At 41.7% G+C, this 7,839-nt stretch overlaps 1 long non-coding RNA gene and 1 pseudogene across 1 annotated transcript; one reads left to right on the plus strand and one right to left on the minus strand.

Moving 5' to 3' along the window:
• The first annotated feature begins 261 nt into the window (after window positions 1-261).
• Window positions 262-1,173, plus strand: LOC122221205. The gene is made up of 3 exons (XR_006203130.1): window positions 262-371; window positions 821-896; window positions 1,031-1,173. It is a non-coding gene; the product is annotated as an uncharacterized LOC122221205 (long non-coding RNA).
• A 3,249-nt stretch (window positions 1,174-4,422) lies between these two features.
• On the minus strand, window positions 4,423-6,996 carry LOC122221206 (annotated as a pseudogene).
• Between the last annotated feature and the right edge of the window lie 843 nt (window positions 6,997-7,839).

Raw genomic sequence — 7,839 nt, forward strand, 5'->3', positions numbered from 1 at the left:
ACACTGGGTGTGGAGCCTGCTTGGGATTCTCTCTTGCTCCCTCTACCCCTCTGCCCCACTCACATGCTGTCCCTCTCTCTCTAAGATAAAAACAAATACTAGAGAACATAAGTTATCATCACTGTTTTGCATTCAGCAAAAAACTTTGCGGGGTAACTTGAGTGCCTTGCAAGGCTCAGCTGTTTCCAGATGCTGAACCCAGCCTTGTGGTTATTCAACAAACAACTTCACTGTTCCTTATTTATTATATCAAATAGTCCTGCCTTCTTCATTACCAAAAAACCTGAGTCAATTGATGAAGTAATTACCACAGATAACTACATTTGGACAGTGGCCAAACTACCCAGAAGTGGAATGAAATGGGCTATTGGGTAAGTACATTACTGACTGGTCAATTTCTGTAGACCTGGCCAGGGGCTTCTTCAGCAAAAACAAGGAAGGAAAGAAAGGAGAAGCACCCCATTGAGCAGACATATGCTTTTTAAATAGTCATAATTGCTTCTGTTTATTGAGAGCTGACTCTGTGCCCAGCAATGAGCCAAGAGCTTTCAAGAATTATCTCCTATAATCCTCACAACCCTGTCAAGAGGTACTATTATCGTGTCCCCTTTGAAGATGAGGAATTTGAAGCTTAGAGAAGGGATGTAATTTGTTCATGGACACAGGCTAATCATAGGGACAGAATTCAAACTCAGGTTTGAGAATCCTGTAGTAATCCAGTCTCAAGATAGCTCCAAGGCTTGGACTGAATCCCATACCACTGCACTAATCTGCCTTGTAAGAACAACCACCGTGACAAAATGCCTTTGACATTTTACAGACCCAAACTGGAATAGTTGAGTTGGCACTAGGGAAGTACCTCTGAGAACGTGCTGCTGGTTGGACTGGCCATACAGGTAGCATCAACCCTGCCTCTGGAATGCCAAAACTCCCTTGTTTGCATTGTCAGCCCAGAAACCTGAAACCCATTTCTGTTGACTTTGAGACCTAAACCTTACATAACACTTCATCATCTCTACTCCTTTTACAGGCCCATGATTTCATGCCATGATGAAGTCAAATAACCCAGGCTTGGTTTCTGTTGCAGCAGCTGAACACAAGCCAACAAGGGAAACCATTGTCCTTTTATCCAGATCAACCAACCAAGCATGAAACTATAATAGAAATGTGTGGTATTTCCTAGGGCTGATGTAATAAAGTTATCCACCCCAGATGCCCTGTCCATATATTGTAACTTGGATGGCCAGGTTTTGGGACTAGTGTTAGGGAGTCAGTTAATCTGGAAGTCATTCTCATCCAGAAATGTTGCTACTGTTCTATCAAGTTCCTTAGAAACCAGACTCCTTTTAGCTCCTGGTTTTCATATCTATAACCTTATTTGCTATAGGTCAAAAGTTGAGAGTGGGCATTGACTTTCAGATCCTGGGCTAACTACCCCCAAAGAAGAAACGAGTCTGTCCTGATGTTAAACCCCTCTGGGAGGTATCTTCCTTACCCCTTCTCAAGATCATAAGTGTCATTTTCAGGGGACTGTGAGTAATTTTCTGGCCGAGGGCTGATGTTACACTCAGTTACACTCAGTACCTCAACTGCCCTAGTCCTGAGGTTTTGTTCAAGTCACAGGACACATTTTCTGATTCTTAAAAACTGTCCAAATGTTCTCTTTCAGGATGCTACATTTATAAGGAAATGGGACTTCCCATTCTCCTCCCTCTAATGTAAATCTTGAATTTATGCCTTCACAGCAACTCCATTTTATTGATTCATTTGTAGTTACTTATGGGATCATAAATAATGGGTCCAGAAAAAAAGATGGAGGCTCACACAAAGGAGACCAAGATGCCTGTAAAACAGTGAAGCTCTTACCTGACCCAAGCCAACACTTCTCAAGAGATGAAGCCATCTCTCATTCAGGGCTTCTGGTGAAAGTGTTCAAACAATGGTTAAGCCATGTAGCTGTGCTTAAATTCCTGCCTGGCCCCTTGCCTAGGTGCAGGATTTCGTCAGCCATAGAGAACAGCCACACCTTGCCTTAATGATTTTTGCCCAAAGACTGTCCTAGCCAATGACAAGCCAAACTAGAATAATCATTTATGTCACCACAGACTATGCAGAATGATCTTAGCTGATTTCCTGTCAGGTTCTGAATAAACCTTCTATCACCTAGCCTAATGACTCTTCCTCTGGCTTAAATTGTTTTTTAGGGAGTTTCTTGAGTCCATTCCACATGTGAGCTGAACCTTCCCAGACAGACAGGGGATTGCCAGGCACAGGTGGAGTCCTAGATCCTGCAACAGGGGTTTAGGAGCCAAGGAATTATTTGATGCAAACTTTACTCCTTTGTCAAGAGATCAGAGGGGGCTTTGGGCCATGGCTAAAACCCAGTCACAGAAACTCAGTGTGGAATGTACTCAGTCAGCTAGAGAAGGTCCAGCAACTACAGAAAAGATAAGAGTGACATACATACTGTTTGTAGAGAAATAGTACATGCCCTTCTAGTGGAAATGGAAAAGGCAAGATCCTTTCTGGGCAGTCACATGGAGTAGAGAAAGGGAACACATTTTGGAACCTGGATTCACCATTGGATGACCTGAGGGAAGTCACATAATCTCTCTGGGACACAGTTTCCTCATCTGTAAAATGGGTTTGATAGTACCTATCTCACAAGGTGCTTATAAAGATCTAATGAAGCAGGTGTCTTGCATGGTGCTTGGAAAGTAGGACACACCCAAAACAAATGCTGGTTTCCACCTCTTATTCCCCTGCCCAAAGCTCACATTAATCCCAGATCATTCTGGGTTCTACCACCCTCAGACCTGGACAAGTAAGGCTCTCCGAGGTCCTCAGAGGTGCCTTCCTCAGAGTTTTCTAAATCCCTCCCTGGTGGTTGTTGGCAGTGCTGTCCAGCTTGGACTTGGTTCCACAGAGCCCCAATCTCTGTTTTTACCTCTTTGAGGCACTCTGACTCTCCATAGCCACTCCTTCCTGACATGGGATTAACCAGATGCCCTGAGGAACTCTAGAACTCATATCTATGGGTTTGTCCCTGGGCAATGTGACCAGGATCAGATTCCTGGAAATGGCCTGGTGAACAGATTATTCCAGTTGGTCAAGGTGATAGTTCTTTGAGGCCTCCTGAAAGACTGAGCTGCCAGAGTAGTGTTGACATGCTGATTTTGGGTGATTCCAATTTATATTTAGACAGGGGCCCTGCAAAAAATATTTGCCCATGGGCTCTACAAAGTTTAAGTATGGCCCTGATTTTAGGAACCTGGAAATACTTGTCCCCACAAGTGGCTGGACTTACATGGGATTTATTAACATAGTAATTATTCATATGGTAGCTATAAAAATTATCAAATGTTTGGGCCCTAGACAGGGCACCAATTTAAAACACTGCTTTTAAGTTAAAGCTCTGGTATCATCCTCTTTCCCTCCCCTGTCCACCATGGCCCTGTCTCTCTCATACTGTCACCAATTCTGCATGTCTCTCATATATAGCCTCTTCTGTCTATCCCTGTCTTAGTCCAGATCTCCAAGGTTCCCCCTTTCCCCTGGACTATTGCAGTGGCCTCATGGCTTCCAGGTTCTTCCCACACCATTCTGTCTCCCACACTGACCAGGAAGGAGGAAAAGCAAATATAAAAATGGGTTATCCTCTCTCTCTTTCTTTCTAAAAACAAATATATAAACTTAAAAAAAAAAGTGGGGGACACCTGAGTGGCTCAGTCTGTTAAGCATCTGACTCTTGATTTTGGCTCAGGTCATAATCTCACAGTTTGTGAGTTGGAACCCTGCATCAGGCTCAGTGCTGACAGTGTGGATCCTTCTTGGGATTCTCTCTCTCCTCTGTCTCCATCCCTCCCCCTCTTGTGCACTCTCTCTCAAAAGAAATAAACTTAAAAAAAAATGTATTTTTTTTTAAGCACTATTCACAGCACTATTCACAATAGCCAAAATGTGGAAACAACTGAAATGTCCACCAACTGATGAAGAGATAAACAAAATGTGGTATATCCATACAATGGAATATTATTCAGGCATAAAAAGAAGTATTGATCCATGCTTCAACATGCATGGATCTCAAGAACATATGCTAAGTAAAATAACCCAGCTAGGAAAGGGTACATATTATGTGGTTCCATTTACATGAAATCTCCAGAATAGGTAGCTTCATAGAGAAAATAGATCAGTGGTTGCCAGGAGTTGGGTTAGGGAGGAGTGGAGAGTGATGGCCCCCTTAATAAGTATGGAGTTTCTTTTTTTTTGATTTTCGACACATGTATACAAAACTGTTGCTAAGGTAACAGTCTAGTGGAATAAGACAAGGCAGATTTCATTGCTGTGTTAAATCTCATGTTAAGTAAGTTTTGACTAGTCATTTGCAATCTGATTTCTGGAAACATGGAGTAGAAATCCAGAATCATTGGGAGATAAATCTCAATGATAACATTAATTTACTTACACTCAAATAACTCTCTAAACAGTCACAGCCCAATTTTACAACAAGATGTGCAACAAGCAGAGAAGGAAAAGGACAAACATTGCAAATAAGTTCTTGTCCTTTGGTGGCACAAGTTCTCGGAAGTTACTCTCATCCAAATCCTGTTTCTTCAATAGCAAGTAACAGCTTTTCCTTCAGTTGCTCATAGCTCTTGTAGGGTGGCAGGTCCAGGCGGTTAAAACAGGTATGACTTCTGGGTAACCAGTTTTCTTTCCCAACTTTTTCAGTGCAGAATTTCTGTGGTCATTGCTCCCCATGAGGTCAGCAAATCCTCCAACTGGCAATCAGCAGATTCCAGTAACAAACTGCAGAAGTCTCATTCTCTTCTCATTATCAATTTCTTTAACAAACTGCCCAAACCACATAATTTGTTTGCTTGTCCTAGTGTAATGATGGTAGATGGCATGTCTTCGCCAGTCATTCAAATGAATCTCTTGCATTCCACATAAAAGGACCTCTAATTCCTTTGCATCAAAGTATTGCAAATATTTCCAGGAAGAATTTCATTAAAGCCCTCAGAGAAAGCTTGTGTCTGTTCTTCAACACCTCGAGACAACTTCCATTCAGCTACCATTCTGATATATTCCTCTTCATTTTCTTCCGTCACAAGAATATTGCCACCATTAGGTTTCAAATCATGACTCTTGATTTCACCTAAAATTTCTTTATCGGCAGAGAAGTACATTTCCAAACCACGTTCCTCAATATTGTTTTCTTTAACCCAGATGAGAGAATTGTAAAATTCTGGATCAATAGATTCTAAATCCTTGAGTTCAAGTGGTTTGTTCAATATATGCTTATAGAATGAAAAAAAAAAAACACTAAAAACCTGTGTCTATGAATTTCCCATGGAACAAAGCCATGGCAATAAGCCTGCCAATAAAACAAAAATATTTCAGGTGATCTGGATTGATGTAAGAAGCAGGATTAATCTGCAAGCAGTAGTTATCCTTCCCTGCATTTTCAAACGGGCAATACATGGGGTTCAACACCTCGTTTGACAAAACAAAGAACCTCTCTCTTGCTACACCTCCATAATCTAAACCTTCTTTTCCTGGAAAAATCACCCACAAACGTCTTCGCAGATCTTAGGAATTGAAGCTCATTATCTGCTGAAACGAATCTTCAAACAACATTTTTCTTGTCCCTGTAATCTTTATGTGCTGTGGCATCGCAAGTTGCTAACACCAGAACCAGAAATACTGAACATGAACTTGAATTTTTGATTTTCGACACATGTATACAAAACTGTTGTTAAGACAGTATGGGAACTTGAAGTCCCGTACATAGGCTATCGGTGGTCTATTGTCTAGAGCAGATTTTCCAGTGTGGGGGTCAATATAGGTGGTTGTTTTACTATTGTGGTCCACAAAATATGGAATTCCATCTACTGTGAATCTCATTTCCCAGCCTTCAGGTAAGAGCTTTTCATTTAATTTACCTTGACTTCTGGGGTCCTCCCATTGTGTAATACAAGAGTTGTGGTTGACGAAATATACTCTACCATTGCCGTCTGTTCTCTTCTCCCATCCAGGAGGCAGGGAAAGAAGGGGATCAAATTCTTTATTTTGCAATGTAGTAAACAAATCCTGATTCCCATAAATGAATCTCTGGTTAAACTGCTGCATTGCTCCTTGAAGCTGACTACATTGGAGCTGCCACCCTTCACAGTTCCGGATGGATTCCAATGTTGGCCTCTGCCATGTTGTTGTTCTTGTGAAACTGTCAACATAATAAATATGTCCCATGTTGTCAACCCACTGTTCCCAACCAGTAGGTAGAGGTTCTGGTCTATTCCACATTGTTCTTCTTTCAATAAGATCTATGTAGTAAACTCGCCCATGCTGGTCCACTCTCTGCTCCCAGCCAGATGGTAGGGGATCTTGAGGTACAGGATTTAATGGCCTAGGGCCTGAGCCTCCAGATATACTAAGAGGAATTATTAATCCAGATGTTGCTCCTTCAGATGCATTTATATTTGTTGGTGGCAGAGAGCCCATACTGGATCCATCATTTTCAGAAGTGGCAGATGGTGAACCATTGACAGATACTGGTCTACATGGGGTAAGTGGAGGTGGTCGTGAAGGTCTGGGAGGCCTAGAAGGTTTAAAACCGCCATTTGAGAGTGATGGAGAATTATTCCCATTGACCTTCCTATTTTCACCAGTCCCTGAATCCTCAGGTTCATCTGATCCATTTGGATGTGGTTTTGCTTCATCCTTGGGTCTGGAGACATCATTAGTCTGTGAAACACATTCTGAACATGTAGTTTCACGATTGGTAACAACTTCAGACTCTAACTGCAGCCCATCAAGACAAACTGACAAGTCTCCTATTGTCTCTGTTGGCTCTTTGTCACCTACAAGCTGTAAAGTCACAACTACTTTCTCAAGTTTCATGTTGTTTGACTTTACGGTTTCAAAGATATCTAATGCAGCATTTCCCAACAAAACATCAGATTTCAGTGTCTGATGACTCCACACACGAAAATGTAATTTCCCTCCTCCAGCTGAGGCAAGTCTCTCCATTTGGGATCTGGGTCCCACTCCCCATATCTTTTCAAAAGTTATTCTTTCAGTTAACCCAGAAACCATAAAACAATATTTGTGGCCCATGGATGGATCCTGTGTTTGGCTCATATAGACTTTTTTCCCTTTTGAAGAAAAATGTACTTAGTATAAGGAAAAATGAAAGATAAAAATCCATCCTTTTTAGTGTATAATTCCACAAGTTTTGACCAACACCTACATTTGTGTGCATACTAGCATCACAATCAAGAACACTGCCCTCACCCCCCTCCCCCACCTCCTCTGTGCCTCAGGCAAATATTCAGAAGGAGCCTGTACTCTCCATTCTCTGCAGTTCCTGCCACTCTATTTCTTATATCCCACTACCTCAAGCATTTAGGTTACTTACTGAGGCCCCTGGATATTTGAGTCTGAAGTCCCTGGATTATTCCTCCTCTTTCCTACATCTTTTAGCCAATCCCCTCCTACTCATTCTTTCCTATCAACACCTAATCTCGCTCAGTTCCCCTCTGTTAAGGAAAAGCTCTCCTTTGGCCTCTCCAGATGCTACCCTTCCCTCACAACCAAACTTCTTAAAAGAGTTGTTATTTGGGGACCCCCTGGTCAAATTCCCCCTTATTAGCTCAAAGTTCTCCTGATACTCACTATATACTTAAGACGTTTTTTCTATTTCTTTGGGGAAAAAAACCAAAAAACAAAAGCAAGTTATACCAAGATAACTGCGTCTTTCTCAGATGGCAAATTTTTCATGTTGCTCCCAATGGAACATATAACACTGTTTCAGAATTTTGGTAAGACATTTTTACC

Source organism: Panthera leo, chromosome B3, assembly GCF_018350215.1.
Source record: "Panthera leo isolate Ple1 chromosome B3, P.leo_Ple1_pat1.1, whole genome shotgun sequence".
Taxonomy (NCBI): domain Eukaryota; kingdom Metazoa; phylum Chordata; class Mammalia; order Carnivora; family Felidae; genus Panthera; species Panthera leo.